Below are 18,954 nucleotides of genomic sequence, written 5' to 3' on the forward strand. Positions count from 1 at the left end.
TGAACCAATATGGAATAGAAATTGAATTGACATCTGTCCCAGTGGGTTTCTTCTATCAAACAGTCTGAGGGTGTGGAGGGGCAAAGGATTAGAAGATTTGAATTCATTTCTGATTACAAGAAATCTCTCTTTCTCTCTCTCATTGTCAAATGAGATAATCCCACACAGTCAACACATTTTCAACAAAGCTCACATGCCAAAACATATCTTAGTTCAGAAAACAAAATATGAACAACTACAATCTATAGCCAGCTTCAGCCATGCATCACCAGTGCTACAATATACCATTAGGGCTGTTGTATGTGTTATGTGGCCGTAAGGCATTTAAGGGTAATTACTAAACAAATAAACATGTCTGTGTAATGCGTACACACTGACATTTAGCCCTTGGTAACACTGGACACACAAAGCAACACAAGTCCACATTAACAAACTCCACTTCCACTGAGTTACCCTGCCATGTCACCACTGTATCCACAGAGTCAAGTACAAATTAAAGTACTTTGGATACATGATCACCTTTTAGAAGGCCAGAACATCTCTTGTTGAGGTCAAGGTACTATGCTGTGGATTATATCAAACTAAACTGTGGTATATTCTTCATGTAAATTATTCATGTCCTTTCAGCAAGAGAATACATGTGCAATAAAGTGCAATATGGAAAGACATACAGTACGTACAGTATGTAGCCACACACACACACACACACACACACACACACACACACACACACACACACACACACACACACACACACAGGCACAAACAGACCTCTGGCAGTCCCCTGCAAGGTCATTTGGATCAAAAACACCATCCTCACCTTGGGCTGGCATTGATTGACAAAGTAACGATTTCAGTAAGAGGCAATGGATCAATTAAGGTTTATACCAGTTTTGATGCCTGGTTCAGCTGCGAGTCAGTGTATTTCAGACATGGCACAACTGCTAATTTAGGCTCCCACAAACTGGCCTGCAACATATAGTATGGATAGAAATCTAAATAAGCTGCAATAGAAACCTACTCTTGAATCTTACAGTTTTGTTTAATCGCTATGGTACTATTTTCACAAGTATGTAGTCAAATTTCACATCTCTTACAGTTTTTTACTATCACTTTGGCACTAATTTCAGAACCTTGTCATTTTTCAAAACTCTAGACGCAAAACTCAAAACGGTCATCACTTGTAACACAGGCTGTCCAATGTTCAAAACATTGCATTGTGCATTCATATCTTTAAAGAAACCGTGCACTTGCAGAATCATTGGTTCAAATAACTCATTAATCATGAAATACCATCGGAACATTCATTTAGATCACCCACACACAAGATACCGATAGTTTGACTGTGTAGTTGTTCGTACAATCATTAAATATTGTAGTACAAAATATGTGACCGTCACGTAGCTAGGAGTGGTGGGTGCTGAGTCAGGTGCAGAGGTTTAGGGAAAACCGTATTTATTCCGGTAAGTATGGTCACGCCAAAAACAACAGGGGAAATAATGACCGACCCAAACAGGACACTAAACAGTCCAAAAACATAACCAAACACAACCATCCACAAACAGAACAGAGAACAAGCCTGCACAAAAGCAGGTGGGCATAGAAGGCTTAAATAACCCTGAAACAAAACCCCAAACAAGAAACAGGTGAGACCAATACAGACATAACCAACAGAAAAAGAAAAGGGAATCGGTGGCAGCTAGTAGACCGGTGACAACGACCGCCGAGCGCCGCCCAAACAGGAAGAGGAGCGGCCTTCGGTGGAAGTCGTGACAGTGACACGTTTCATTATGCTACTGCACGTAAATACATCACTGTAAAAGGACTAGTATAGAGAATACTACAGACACAGTGGAATCATTGAATAAAATATTAAATGTATTGATGAAATACAATAAAATCACAGGTTTCTTTGAATCAAAGAAAAAATAATTTAAAAAAGAAAAAGAAAAACTACAGTAAAACGTCAACTGCAGTGTTCCTCACCAGGCTTACTGTAAAAAGCAAAACAAAGGTTTTTGTACTGTACTTCTATATTTCCCTCAACTCTGTCTTCTGGATTTGGCCATAGGTTCTCATCCACATCAGAATGGATGTTTTCATTAGCCAAACATCTTGGGAAGAATCTTCGGCATGGCAAATCCAGGCCTGATATTGGTCTGCTGTGATTTCATTGCATGCATCATCCATGGCCTGGAGAAGGGCGGCTTGTTCGTGAGGGTGCCTATCATATACCTTCAGCCTCCATGTGGAGAAATATTCCTCAATCGGGTTAAGGAAAGGAGAGTAAGTACAGGGTGGTAAATGGTGGTTGGGACGGAAACTATGCTTGCACCAGTTGAGCATGGTGGAACCTGACATTATCCCACACAATGACATAGGTCATGCCATCAGCTCTACAGACCTGATTTAGCTCATCAAGGATGGTTATATTCGAACACTGAATCATGTGGCTGCCTGCAACTCAATATATAGAGTATATAGAGTTGCGACAAGATGAGTAATCTAAGCAACTTTGACCGTGGTGTGATTTTTGATGCCACACATGGTGATTCCAGCATCTCAGAAACAGCTGCCCTCCTGTGATTTATACACACTACAGTCTCTAGAGTTTACAGAGAATGGTGTGATAAACAAAACACATTCAGTGAGCACCTTGTTAATGAGAGAGGTCAGAGGAGAATGTCCAGACTTATTCAAGCTAACAGAAAGGCCACAAATGCTCAAATAACAGCTGTTTAAAACAGTGGTGTGCAGAATGGCATCTCTTAACGTACAACACCATGAATAATTCAGGCTTTGTGGAGGCAAAAGGGGGTCCTACCCAGTACTAGATAGGTGTACCTAATAAAGTGGCCGGTGAGTGTACAGTAATGTCAAATCTGAAAACTTTGTCTGGAAAAGTGGTACACAGGACCATAGAAACAGTGTCTGATAAAGAATGATGATGAAATATTACAGCCATAGATAATGTAGTCCAATTGGTTCATATTCTACGGTAATTGGTGTCAATGCATCTGGTTATCCTGAAACTTTCATGATCTAAACATTAGAATATTGTTTGTCAGTTTCCATAAAACTATGCATTAAGAGTAATGCAACAGTTACTTATCATTTTGAGCAGTTGTATCAATTGATAGTTAGATCATTGTAATGAAATGAATAGACAGTCATCTCAGATGTAAAGTGTGAATAGAATTTTTAAAATGGTAATACTTTGATGTTAAGTTATGTCATTTTGAACAGGTGATTTTAGTTCAATGAACAAATTATCTTAGCTTTATGTGTATTGTATCCAGCCAGAGATAGAGAAGTGGCTGACAGAGGAAGAAGATTGCCAGGGATGGACCATGCAATTTGACAAAAGATAACATTGTGTAATACTGTTGTTAGTGTTTTTTGGACATTGTTTTATGAGTGACAAAGCGCGCTTGTTGGGTGAAAATCTTTGCTAGAGTTACAGAAGAATGAGCTGATGTGAGACATGTATGATGTGTTTAGGTAGTGTTAGTGCATTTTGGATGTGAAATGTATTGCTGTGCCAAGCTTAAAGTTGGTTAGGAGAACTGTGTGAAGAGTTATGAAAAAGTGACCTAAGTATTGAGAAATGGGTCCTAGCGATTGTAAAAAAAAAAAAACGAAAGAATAATAATTTAACATTTTTTTTTTTTAATGTCACATGCGAGAAATACAACAAGTGCAGACCTTACTATGAAATGCTTACTTACATGTCCTTAACCAACAATGCAGTTTTAAGAAAAATAAGTGTTTACTAAATAAACTGAAGTAAAAAAAGAAGAAAAAAAGAGAAGAAAAGAGGATTTAAAAAAAAGAAGCTGATAATTAAACAGCAACAATAAAATAACAGTAGAGAGGTGTTATACAGGGGGTACAGGTACAGAGTCAATGTGCGGAGGAACAGGTCAGTCGAGGTAATTGAGGTAATATGTGCATGCAGGTAGAGGTAAAGTGACAATGCATAGATACTAACAGAGTAGCGGCAGCATAAAAATGGGGGGGGGTGTCAATGCAAATAGTCTGGGTAGCCATTTGTTAGCTGTTCAGGAGACTGGGCTTGGCAGTAGAAGCTGTTAAGAAGCCTTTTGGACCAAGACTTGGCACTCCGGTACCACTTGCCATGTGGTAGAAGTGAGAGCATTTTATGACTAGGTTGGCTGGAGTCTTTGGCAAGTTTTAGGGCCTTCCTCTGACACCGCCTGGTACAGAGGTCCTGGATGGCAGGCAGCTTGGCCCCAGTGATGTACTGGGCCGTATGCACTACCCTCTGTAGTGCCTTGCGGTCGGAGGCAGAGCAGTTGCCATACCAGGCGGTGATGCAACCAGTCAGGAGGATCTCAATGGTGCAGCTGTAGAACTTCTTGAGGATCTGAGGACCCATGCCAAATCTTTTCAGTCTCCTGAGGAATAGGCATTGTTGTGCCCTCTTCATGACTGTCATGGTGTGTTTGGACCATGATAGTTTGTTGGTAATGTGGACACCAAGGAACTTGAAGCTCTCAACCTGCTCCACTACAGCAATGAAGACACACCGTCAATGAGAATGACGGTGTGTCCTTTTTCTGTAGTCCACGACCATCTCATTTGTCTTGATCACGTTGAGGGAGAGGGTGTTGACCTGGCACCACACTGCCAGGTCTCTGACCTCCTCCCTACAGGCTTTCTCATCATTGTCGGTGATCAGGCCTACCACTGTTGTGTCATTGGCAAACTTAATAATGGTGCTGGAGTCGTGCTTTGCCATGCAGTCATCGGTGAACAGGATGTACAGGAGGGGACTGAGCACACACCACTGACGGGCCTCAGACCTACCCTTAACCTTACCACCTCAGACCTACCCTTACCACCTGGGGGCGGCTGGTCAGGAAGTCTAGGATCCAGTTGCAGAGGGATGTGTTTAGTCCCAGGGTCTTTAGTTTAACATTCTCACGTAGGTCCAGGTGGGAAAGGGACGTGTAGAGTACAATAGAGATTATGCCATCTGTGGATCTGTTGGGGCAGTATGTAAATTGAGTGTGATCTAGGGTTTCTGGGATAATGGTGTTGATGTGAGACATGACCAGCCTTTCAAAGCACTTCATGGCTACTGACTTGAGTGCTACGGGTTGGTCGTCATTTAGGCAGGTTACCTTGATGTTCTTGGGCACAGGGACTATGGTGGTCTACTTGAAACATGTTGGTATTACCGACTCGGTCAGGGACAGGTTTAAAATGTCAGTGAAGACACTTGCCAGTTGGTCAGCACATGCTCGGAGTACATGTCCTGGTAATCTGTCTAGCCCTGCGGCCTTGTGAATGTTGACCTGTTTAAATGTCTTATTCACATCGGCTACGGAGAGCGTGATCACACATTCTTCTGGAACAGCTAGTGCTCTCATGCATGTTTCAGTGTTTCTTTCCTCGAAAGTGTGCATAGAAGTAATTTATCTCGTCCGGTAGGCTTGTGTCACTGGGTAGCTCGCACCTGTGCTTCCCTTTGTAGTCTGTCATAGTTTGCAAGCCCCGCCACATCTGACGAGCGTCGGAGCCGGTGTAGTAGGATTAATTCTTAGTCCTGTATTGACTCTTGGCCTGTTTGATGGTTCATTGGAGGGCATTGCGGGATTTCTTATAAGCGTCCGGGTTAGAGTTCCGCTCCTTGAAAGTGTCAGCTCTACCTTCCAGTTTAGTGCGGATGTTGCCTGTAATCCACGGCTTCTGGTTGGGGTATGTACATATGGTCACTGTGGGGGCATCATCGATGCACTTATTGATGAAGCCCAGGACTGATGTGGTGTACTCCTCAATGTCATTGGAAGAATCCCAGAACATATTCCAGTCTGTGCTAGCATAACAGTCCTGTAGCTTAGCATCGGCATCATCTGACCACTTCCATATTGAGGAAGCCAGTGGTACTTCCTGTTTTAATTTTTGCTTCAAAGCAGGAATCAGGAGGATAGCGTTATGATCAGATTTGCCAAATGGGGGGCGGGGGGAGAGCTATGTATATGTCTCTGTGTGTGGAGTAAAGGTGGTCTATCGTTTTTCCCTCTGGTTACACAGAAATGAGGTAAAACGGATTTAAGTTTCCCGCCTCTGGATGAGCATGTTCTTGTTTTATTATGGCCTTATACAGTTCGTTGAGTGCGGTCTTAATGCCATCATTGGTTTATTGTGGTAAATAGACCGCTACGAAAAATATCAATGAAAACTCTCTTGGTAAATAATGTGGTCTAGAGTTTATCATTAGATAATCCACTTCAGGCGAGCAAAACCTTAAGACTTCCTTAACCTCTCTGGGTTAACCTCGCTAGCGATTCCCAATGAAAACCCATTGAAAAGAGAGTGACCTCAAAAAAAAAATCTGAATGGTTTGTCCTCTGGGTTTTGCCTGCTTAATAAGTTCTGTTATACTCACAGACATGATTCAAACAGTTTTCTGTTTGAATGTGAAGAGTGTTTTCTATCCAAATCTACTAATAATATGCATATCTTATCTTTCTGATGATGAGTAGCAGGGAGTTGAATTTGGGCATGCATTTCATCCGGACGTGAAAATACTGCCCCCTGTCACCAAGAAGTTAATATTAGATTTCATGCACCAGCTATTATTGACAGATAATCACAGACCGCCACCCCTTGTCTTACCGGAGGAAACTGTTCTGCCTTGCCGATGCACTGTTAATCCAGCCAGCTATATGTTATTCATCGTCGTCGTTAAGCCACGACTCGTGAAACGTAAGATATTACAGTTTAGAGCTCATCCAGTTTATTATCCAATGATTACATGTTGGCTAATAGGACTGACGGTAGACGCGGGATACCCACTCGCTATTGTATTCTTACAAGGCACCCCGACATACGTTCCAGATATTTCCGAATGATGGGGATTTGGGATTTGTCCGGTGTCTGAAGTAAATCCTTTGTGTCAGAGTCATTAAAGAAAAAGTCTTCGTTGAGTAATCGCTGTTCTGATATTCAAAAGCAATTTTCGGTCATAGGAGACGGTGGCAGAAACATTATGTACAAAATAAGTTACAAATAACGCAAAAAAAACACAATTGCACAATTGGTTAAGAGCCCGTACAACGGCAGCCATCTTCTTTGGTGCCATTCTATCGTTTGGTAAACCTGTAGATTTTTAACTGGTTTGTCTGCAATATGTGTATTTTGATAACTACAGAAATAAACTGTGTGTTTGTGAAGTACAGTTGCAAGACAAAGTATGTGAACCCTTTGGAATTAACTAGATTTCTGCATAAATTGGTCATAAAATTGGATACGATCATCTAAGTCACAACAGACAAATATAGTGTGCTTAAACACACAAATTATTGTATTTTTCTTGTCAATATTGAATACATCATTTAAATATTCACAGTGTAGGTTGGAAAAGTGTGAAACCCTAGGCGAATGACTTCTCCAAAAGCTAATTGGAGTCAGGAGTCAGCTAACCTGGAGTTCAATCAATGAGACTAGATTGGAGATGTTGGTTAGAGCGGTCTTTCACTATAAAAAAATAAATAAAAAAAACACAAAATGTGAGTTTGCTATTCACAAGAAGCATTGCCTGATGTGAACCATGCCTCGAACAAAAGAGATCTCAGAAGACCTAAGAATTGATGACTTGCATAAATCTGGAAAGGGTTAAAAAAAAATCTAAAAGCCTTGATTTTCATCAGTTCACAGTAAGACAAAATCTCCATAAATGGAGAAAGTTCAGCACTGTTGCTACTCTCCCTATGAGTGGCGGCCCTGCAAAGATGACTGCAAGAGCACAGCGCAGAATGCTCAATGAGGTTAAGAAGAGTCCTAGAGTGTCACCTAAAGATTTACAGAAATCTCTGGAACATGCTAACATCTTGGTTGAAGAGTCTATGATGCATAAAACACTAAGAATGGTGTTCATGGGAGGACACCGCTGTTGTCCAAAAAAACATTGCTGCACGTCTGAAGATTGCAAAAGAGCACCTGGATGTTCCACTGCGCTACTGGCAAAATATTCTGTGGACCGATGAAACTACAGTTGAGTTGTTTGGAAGGAACACACAACACTATGTGTGAAGAAAAAAGCCACAGTACCCCAACATCAAATCCTCATCCCAACTGTAAAGTATGGTGGAGCGAGCATCATGGTTTCAGGCCGCTTTGCTGCCTCGGGGCCTGGACAGCTTGCTTTCGTCAACGGGAAAAATTCCCAAGTTTATCAAGACATTTTGCAGGAGAATGTAAGGCTATCTGTCCGCCAATTGAAACGCAACAGGACAACAACCCAGAACACATGAGTAAATCAACAACAGAAGGGCTTCAACAGAAGAAAATACACCTTCTGGAGTGGCCAAGTCAGAGTCCTGACCTCATCTTGATTGTATAAGGGCACAGGGCGAGAACCAGATGCATACAGTTCAAGGCTCTGATAGTAATTATAATCCAAGGGGCATGGTCATGGACAGGCAAAAGATCATAAAGAAGGTCAGAGTCCAGGAGGAACAGAGTGGCAGGCAGGCTCGAGGTCAGGGCAGGCAGTATGGTCAGGCAGGTGGGTTCAGGCAGGTGGGTTCAGAGTCCAGGAGGAACAGAGTGGCAGGCAGGCTCGAGGTCAGGGCAGGCAGTATGGTCAGGCAGGCGGGTTCAGAGTCCAGGAGGAACAGAGTGACAGGCAGGCTCGAGGTCAGGGCAGGCAGTATGGTCAGGCAGGCGGGTTCAGAGTCCAGGAGGAACAGAGTGACAGGCAGGCTCGAGGTCAGGGCAGGCAGTATGGTCAGGCAGGCGGGTTCAGAGTCCAGGAGGAACAGAGTGACAGGCAGGCTCGAGGTCAGGGCAGGCAGTATGGTCAGGCAGGCGGGTTCAGAGTCCAGGAGGAACAGAGTGACAGGCAGGCTCGAGGTCAGGGCAGGCAGTATGGTCAGGCAGGCGGGTTCAGAGTCAAGGCAGGCAAGGGTCTTAACCGGGAGGACTAGCAAAATAAAGATAAATAAAAGCAGGCGCAGAGAAAAACATGCTGGTTGACTTGACAAGACAAACTGGCAATAGACAAACAGGGAAAACCGGAATAAATGTCCAGGGACTAATGGGGAAAACGGGTGACACCTGGAAGTGGGTGGAGACAATCACAAAGACAGGTGAAACAGATCAGGGCGTGACAGATTGAGATGCTGTGGCATTACCTCAAGAGGGAAGTTCACCCCAGACAAGAATATTGCTGGATTGAAACTGTTTTGTAAAGAGGAATGGTCCAAAATTCCTCCTGACCATTGTGCAGGTCTGATCCGCATTTAGTTGAGATTATTGCTGCCAAAGGAGGGTCAACCAGTTATTAAATTTAAAGGTTCACATACCTTTCTCACCCTGCACTGTAAATGCTTACGCAGTATATTCAATAAAGAGCAGACTGTTTGTCTATTGTTGTGACTGAGATGAAGATCAGATCAAATTTTATGAACAATTTATGCAGAAATCCAGGTTTTTCCAAAGGGTTCACATACTTTTTCTTGCCACTTTATAAACATCTAAATTACATGTATGCTACATGAAACCTACATAATGACTACTTGTTATTGCTAATTTATTTCACGTAGTGGTAACTATAATTGAAAAAAGAGAGGGGCCCAAAAAATATATATAATATGGGGTGCACAGCTTTCTCGGCTTTCTCAGCAGATGGTGTGGTAGTATATAGGCCATTACCTGGATCCTAAAACGCTATACAACTCGTGTTTTTGAATGAAATTGAGCAGGCTTGTCAAGGTGAAGGGGTCACCAATGCCATTGTATGGGACAATGTCAGTTTCCACCACGCCGAGGTTTCGTGGCCATTCCGGATTCGTGACCCTATACTTGCCCCCATCTCCTTTCGTCAACCCAATTGAGGATTGTTTTTTAGCATCCCCATGAGCGTGCCTGTAACGCTCGTCCTTGCATGAAGAAGGAGTAGACCAAAGCGCAGCATGGTACGTGTTCATGATAATTCATTTCAACTGAACACGGAGACAAAATAACAAAATGGAACAAAACTAAACAGTTCTATCTGGTGCAGAAACACACAACAGAAAACAACTACCCACAAAACACAGGTGGGAAAAAGCTGCCTAAGTATGATTCTTATTCAGAGACAACGATAGACAGCTGCCTCTGATTGAGAACCACACCTGGCCAAACACAAAGAAATAGAAAACATAGAAATTAAGATACTAGAATGCCCACCCTAATCACAGGGTGACAGTGCCATCCTCCTTCTGGCCATGGATGAGGCATGTGACGACATCAATGCAGACCAATGTCAAGCTTGGATTCGCCATGCCAAAAGATTTTTCCTGCGGTGCATGAACAATGAGGACATTCACTGTGATATCGATGAGAATTTATGGCCAAATGCTCAAGACATGCTTGATGCTATTTCCTTTCACTGGAACTAAGGGGCCTAGCCTGAACCATGAAAAACAGCCCTAAACCATTATTCCTCCTCCACCAAACTTTACAGTTGGCACTATGTATTGGAGCAGCTAGCCTTCTCCTAGCTTCCACCAAACTCAGATTAGTCTGTCGGACTGCCAGATGGTGAACCGTGATTCATCACTCCAGAGAACTTGTTTGCACTGCTCCAGAGTCCAATGGCAGCGAGCGTTACACCAGCCGATTATAGCTAAATGTAGCGTTTTTTTGCAAGAATGATTGAAGATGTCTTCATTGATCACAACCTTTGATTACATATTGGATAGATATTATGTTGGGTAATGTAAGTCTTTTGCCTAATGTGAAACTGTGCACTGTAATTTACAGTACTGTAGCATATTACTTTGAAAGATTTGAAAAACATATCTTTCATTGTTTGCTATTGGATTAACTGGTAGATAAAACTTAAAACGACTACAATGAAAAAGATGTCATTATGTTGTGTTTTGGTGATTAAACCACTGTTCTCATTACATTTCACAATAAACATATCGTTTGAATCAATGGTTGTGTGGTGAGAGATGTTTACACAATGAATACCCAATGACCAGTGACCAATTTTGAGCATTGTACTAAGAGTTGTAATGTACCACATACGGCACTTGTAAAAATAATACCAAAGCAATTCAACTGTAAGATGAACTGTGACCTATTTTCAGGAAACTATCAGTTTGTTTAAGGTAAGTAAAGTGCAGCTTGTTCTAATGCACAAAACCTTTAATGTATGCATCAAATCAAATATTATTTTTGACATGCGCCGAATACCGTGAAATGCTTACTTACAAGCCCTTAACTAAAGTTCAAGAAATGGAGTTAAATCAAATATTTACAAAATAAACAAGAAAAAAAGTAACACAATAAAATGTACATAAAATTAGGGGACACCAGTGCTGAGTCAATGAGCGGGGGTACAGTTTAGTCAAGGTACTTTAGGGGTAAAGGGACTATGCATACAGTTGAAGTCGGAAGTTTACATACACTTAGGTTGGAGACGGTTAGGACATCTACTTTGTGCATGACAAAAGTCATTTTTCCAACAACATTTTTACAGAGATTATTTCATTTATAATTCACTGTATCACAATTCCAGTGAGTCAGAAGTTTACATACACTAAATTGACTGTACCTTTAAACAGCTTGGAAAATTCAAGGATTAAATGTCAGGAATTGTGAAAACTGAGTTTGAATGTATTTGGCTAAGGTGTCCAGTATGTAAACTTCTGACTTCAACTGTAGATAATAAACATTGAGTAGCTGTCAATGTAAATAGTCCGAGTGGCTATAAATAGTCTGGGTGGCTATAAATAGTCAGAGTGGCTATAAATAGTCTGGGTGGCTATAAATAGTCCGAGTGGCTATAAATAGTCTGGGTGGCTATAAATAGTCAGAGTGGCTATAAATGGTCTGGGTGGATATTGTTTGCCAGGTGGTATACAATAATATTAATTGAAAACAACCAATTTATCTTGACAAAGGCATTCAGTATAATTTTAAATACATTACACATATGTCATCATGAAATACCACATATTACATGGCGTCAACAATGGTAATGCCTCTAGGCAGTAAAAGTCTGATTTATTAGGGTATGTGCCATTACAGCAATGGGCACTTTGATTCAATATGCTGGGATTTGTTTCATGTTTTGCATGCATTACAACTCTCACCCTTTTCACCACATTACATCGCTCCAAACTATTACCGGAGTATGGCATTAAGGCCCCATAATACACGCTTCCCTCATCTCATATTGATTTTCCTCGCAGACTGAGCGTGCCTCAAACCCCCTTTTAAGCAATTTCCATCCCAGAGATTACATTTGTTACCGCCGCTGAAAAATATATGCGTTCACTCTATCTGCCACATGACTTATTCATTTAGTTTTACATCGCGAGGCGAGGAGGGTTGCCGAGATTAATCAGGAAACATTTCTGACATCTGAATTTGTTTTGCACATTTGAACACGGTACTTGTATCTACAATGGACCTAGGGAAAGTTAAACAATTATATATTGCAAATGCCAAGTCATCGTGTGGTAGGTAGGTGCTTACAACATCAAAGTGACTTTTTATAGGTATTCAAGATAACATGTTACTTTCAAGGGCTACTTAGGCATAAAGATGGGGAGAGGTCGGGCCGTAATAAAGAGATGCTCTGCTTTTTGACACCACACTCTAAAAAGCAAGTTCTGCAGGCTCTAGTTTTGTCTTATCTTGATTATTGTCCTGTCGTGTGGTCCAGTGCGGCAAGGAAAGACCTAGTTAAGCTGCAGCCCAGAACAGAGCAGCACGTTTTGGTCTTCATTGTAATCGGAGGGCTGATATAAATACTATGCATTCCAGTCTATGCATTCCACATTAATGTGTTGAAAATCCCAAATTGTTTGCATAGTCAACTTACACACAGCTGACACACACACTTATCCCACCAGACATGCCACCAGGGGTCTTTTCAAATTCAATATTATATAGAGCCCCTAATTTTTGGGAATTTCCTTGCATCTCATTTTGCTCAAATAAACAGCAAACCTGGTTTTAAAAAAACAGATAAAGCAACACCTCTCGGCACAACGCCTCTCCTCTATTTGACCAAGATAGTTTGTGTGTATGCATTGATGTAGGCTACGTGTGCCTTTCATTTTTAAATTGTAGTTCTGTCTTTGAGCTGTCTATTGGCATTCTGTATTATGTCATTCTATATTATGTTTCATGTTTTGTGTGGACCCCAGGAAAAGAAGCTGCTACTTTTGCAACAGTTAATTGGGATCCTAATAAAATACCAAAATACATAGCACTTTTATAATCCTAACGTATCAAAGGTACCAAAGAATTTCAGATTCTTGAGGTCGCTACTCTGTAGGATCTGGATTCTAAGGCATTTAGTAGCCTGGCTACTAAACAAATGGATCCAAGATCCAGGAGTACCAGGTTTAGTGACGCAGCAGCACGAGTCACGTGCATCCCTTCTGCCCGTTGTAAACAAGCTAGCTTGTAACATTATGTAGAATGTGCATCTCGCAAATCGCTACTCCCTTCACAGAACAGCGCAAACTGGCTATAACCCGAATAGAAAAAGGAGTTGGGGCCCCGGTGCACAACACTCTCTCACACCAGACAACACTGGACATACACACACAACCTCTGACACTCCTCACCACAGACAACACTGGAAACACACACACAACCTCTGACACTCCTCACCACAGACAACACTGGACATACACACACAACCTCTGACACTCCTCACCATAGACAACACTGGAAACACACACACAACCTCTGACACTCCTCACCACAGACAACACTGGACACACACACACAACCTCTGGCACTTCCCACCACAGACAACACTGGACATACACACACACAACCTCTGGCACTTCCCACCACAGACAACACTGGACACACACACACAACCTCTGACACTTCTCACCACAGACAACACTGGACATACACACAACCTCTGACAATTCTCACCTCAGACAACACTGGACACACACACACAACCTCTGGCACTTCCCACCACAGACAACACTGGACACACACACACAACCTCTGACACTTTGCATCACAGACAACACTGGACACACACACAACCTCTGACACTTCTCACCATAGACAACACTGGACACACACACACACAACCTCTGACACTTTGCATCACAGACAACACTGGACACACACATGAACTCTGACACTTCCCACCACAGACAACACTGGACACACACACACACACACAACCTCTGACACTTCTCACCACAGACAACACTGGACACACACACACAACCTCTGGCACTTCCCACCACAGACAACACTGGACATACACACACACAACCTCTGGCACTTCCCACCACAGACAACACTGGACACACACACACAACCTCTGACACTTCTCACCACAGACAACACTGGACATACACACAACCTCTGACAATTCTCACCACAGACAACACTGGACACACACACACAACCTCTGGCACTTCCCACCACAGACAACACTGGACACACACACACAACCTCTGACACTTTGCATCACAGACAACACTGGACACACACACAACCTCTGACACTTCTCACCATAGACAACACTGGACACACACACACACAACCTCTGACACTTTGCATCACAGACAACACTGGACACACACATGAACTCTGACACTTCCCACCACAGACAACACTGGACACACACACAACCTCTGACACTTCTCACCACAGACAACACTGGACACACACACACAACCTCTGACACTCCTCACCACAGACAACACTGGACACACACACACACACAACCTCTGACACTTCCCATCACAGACAACACTGGACACACACACACAACCTCTGACACTTTGTATCACAAACAACACTGGACACACACACACACAACCTCTGACACTTTGCACCACAGACAACACTGGACACACACACACAACCTCTGACACTTTGCATCACAGACAACACTGGACACACACACACATGACCTCTGACACTTCTCACCACAGACAACACTGGACACACACACACAACATCTGACACTTTGCACCACAGACAACACTGGATGTGCATTATCATACCCTGTTTTCTATGACACCTCCTGCCACTGGGAAAACTGATTTCATTAGGAACAGAAAACATGCATGCAAGTACACACATACACAAACACACACAAACACACTCACATATTGGTGTAGCACTGCACAGACAACTCTATTGACAGACACACAAACACTCCTATTTGGAATGCCGAAATCACTTGGCGGGTTCCATCAAATGAATGGGGTAAACAAATAGACCATCCAAATCATTGTGAAACAGAAGATAAACAGTTTTACGCTGTCAGGGAGATTTCACAGATGTGATATGACATCTCTGTGCCCGTTTTGTCTGAGGTCTCCCTTCTTACCTTACAGCTCAATAACACCAGCTTAAGAACTGTCACTCACCTGAACTTTCGTATCTCTATGTTTGATAATAACAACAATGCAATGTCATGGTTATTTAGAATTGTGAGGATCATTGCTCCAGGAAGAGGATGCCTGAGATTAGTATGATAATCTGCGCGTGTGTGTGTATGTTTTGCAAGCTTGCGTGCATGTTTGTGTACACGTGCATCCTCAGTATTGTGTGTAGTACTATAATCTCTACCTCAGTCTACAAAGGATTTAATGAGAATAGACATTTACAACTACAACTGTCATTGAGAGGTGAGGTGAAACATCAGGTCAGGGTCGTAGGTCAGAGGTCAACAGGAAATCACCTCATTAACACGCTTCCTCAGGTCCAGGCTGGCAGAGGATCATACATTACCATACCCTTGGCCTTGGTTTGGAATGTGCCTACTCACTGCCCTAAAGCCCATCTGAAAGACTGCATTGATGATGTATCACCCCAGAGGTCGGAGGGGCAAGGACAAACTGGTTAAAGCTGTTTCTTCTCCCTCCCTCCGTTCTTTCTTCCATCTTTGCCTTTTAAAGAAGCTAAGTGGCTCTAAATTCACTTGGCTATTTACTGGGAGCATCAGAGGAATAGCAATGAAGGGGGGAGAGACAGAGGAGGAGAGAGAAAGAGAGAGAGAGAGAGAGAGAAGGGGGGGGGCGGTCAGGGAGAGAGAGAGGAGGGAAGAGACGATTTACGTTCAGAGATGCATTCAAATCTTCCAATAGCTTGTCCCTCCACATCCCCCACACCCTCATAGGCTGTTATCTGGAAGAAAATAATAAGGACGTATAACTACAGTGTATCCATCCTTAGTCTCTGTCTGACTGCTTAATAGAACAAAGAACTAATAGGCATAGAAAAGCAAAAAAATATTGGATATAAAAACAACTCATAGCCACACTTGAATGTCTTAAACGAGATAGAAAGTATGCAATAATAGCTAAGTTTTTTTTTCTGCCATTACAAAAACATACATAGACAAAGACAATAGTCAACAACATGTATGTACATTCATTTCTACACACATTAAATAAATGAAATCACACTTGGTCAGACCTACATGTTCCCACCGTGTCCACAGCAATCCTGCCAGTCTCACAAAAATATTTTCTCTTTCTCATCCTTTGAAATCAGTGAACTTATAATGGACCTATATTTTTAAAATAACTGGCCTTTTTCTGGCCCGCAAATTGATTTTGACAAACAAATGGTCCCCAATCGTTGAATTTTGAAATCCTGATGTGGCCCCCAACCCTGCTTTATGTGATGTGTTTATGGCTATGTAAGTGTAGGAGATGTTTTATAAGTAGATATCCTTATTACAATAAAAGAGGCTTTGTTACTTAAACAGCCTACTGTACAGAGCCCTCCTCTCACTCTCTCTGGGTCATTCCAGATATACAAAGGTAGGCGTATTGGGGATCCACTGACTTTTATTACTGCAACACACTCTGTCATAGAAATCATTTCTGTCAGGCACTTAGTCAGAGAAAGAGAGACACACATGCAGAAGCATACAGTAGAAACAAATTCATGGCCACACAGACACTCACTCACACACACACACACACACACACACAAAATTATAAAACCAAGTAAAAAATGTAATCACCATTTTTCAATGTCCTATTCATCTCTAGCACCACCCCAACATCAACATGTTTTGCAGTAAAAAATATAAAGATAAGTGTTTCCAATGACATCATCAACCGATTAGTAGACAATTAGTAGGCAATTATACTGAACAAAAATATAAACGCAACATGCAACTATTTCTACGATTTCACTGAGTTACAGTTCATGTAAGGAAATCAGTCAGTTTAAATAAATGCATTAGGCCCTAATCTATGGACTTCACATGACAGTGAAAACCCATATGCTCACGAATACCATAAAAACAAAAAGTTAGGGACGTGGATCAGAAAACCAGTCAGTATCTGGTGTGACCATCATTTGCCTCATGCAGCGTGAACACCTCCTTCGCATAGAGTTGATCAGGCTGTTGATTGTGGCCTGTGGAATGTTGTCCCACATCTCTTCAATTTATTTATTTATTTTTATTTTACTAGGCAAGTCAGTTAAGAACAAATTCTTATTTTCAATGACGGCCTAAGAACAGTGGGTTAACTGCCTGTTCAGGGGCAGAACGACAGATTTTGTACCTTGTCAGCTCGGGGATTTGAACTTGCAAGCTTTCAGTTACTAGTCCAATGCTCTAACCACTACCCTGCCGCTGTGCGAAGTTGCTGGATATTGGCATGATATCATGATATTGTCATGATATCTCTGTGCATTTAAATTGCCATCGATAAAATGCAATTGTTTTCGTTGTCCGTAGCTTATGCCTGCCCGTACCATAACCCCACCACCACGGGGCACTCTGACATCAGCAAACCGCTCGCCCTCAGCACACCATACATGTTGTCTGCGGTTGTGAGGCTGTTTGGACGTACTGACAAATTGTCTTAACAACGACAGTGGAGGTGGCTTATGGTAGAGAAATTAACATTATATTCTGGTGCTGGAGGCTATGAATATGAAGTTGAAACATTTTTACGTTTTTCTTTAAGCTCTTGCACGCCAACACATCACAGTGTCTGAAACTTACTGAACCTGCACAGTCAGCATTTCCACCTCCACAGAGAGAAAAGGCCTTTGTCATTAAAGATAATTTCATAGTGGTAGAACTCAATGATGGTATAAACCCTTTATCATTTCAGATCGTTATATAGTGCTCAATGATCTAAGAGGTGTTGCCTGCAGCAGCACATCATTGCTCTGGAGCAGAGTTGAGCAGAGCATGGCTAACTTAGACTCAGAGCCAAAGTTAGGGCCTAGAGGCTATATGCCCTAAAGAATTGTGATGTTTGTTATTACATGTGTCGGAGAGAAAATAGATGCAATCTGTATGCATAATTATCAATATATATATATATAGTGTACAAAACACTGCTCTTTCCATGACATAGACTGACCAGGTTAATTCAGGTGAAAGCTATGATCCCTTAATTGATGTCAACTTCAATCAGTGTAGATGAAGACGAGGAGACAGGTTAAAGAGGGGAGGAGACTCAGTTCCTGAGTATGTCAGGAACTGCAATCTGCTGGGATTTTCACGCTCAACAATTTCCCGTGTGTATCAAGAATGGTCCACCACCCTAAGGACATCCAGGCCAACATGACACAACTGTGGGAAGCAAGTCAACATGGGCCAGCATCCCTGTGGAACGCTTTCGACACCTTGTAGAGTCCATGCGCTGATAAATTAAGGCTGTTCTGAGGGCAAAAGGAGGTGCAACTCAATATTAGCAAAGTGTTCCTAACTAACTAGACAAGTCAGTTAAGAACACATTCTTATTTACAATGATAGCCTACCCCGGCCAAACCCTAACACCGCCTTAGACCGCTGTGCTACTCGGGAGCCCAAAATGTTTTGTACACTCAGTGTATATTGTAGCGATCCCCACAGCATTCTTATGTAGGTGTTCCTTTTGTCCAGGTGAGAAAAGTTAGTGTGGGGTGCAATAGAGATTGCGTAATCTGCGGATCTGTTGGAGGGGTATGCGA

The sequence above is a fragment of the Oncorhynchus kisutch genome, linkage group LG23 (genome assembly GCF_002021735.2).
Source record: "Oncorhynchus kisutch isolate 150728-3 linkage group LG23, Okis_V2, whole genome shotgun sequence".
Classification (NCBI taxonomy): domain Eukaryota; kingdom Metazoa; phylum Chordata; class Actinopteri; order Salmoniformes; family Salmonidae; genus Oncorhynchus; species Oncorhynchus kisutch.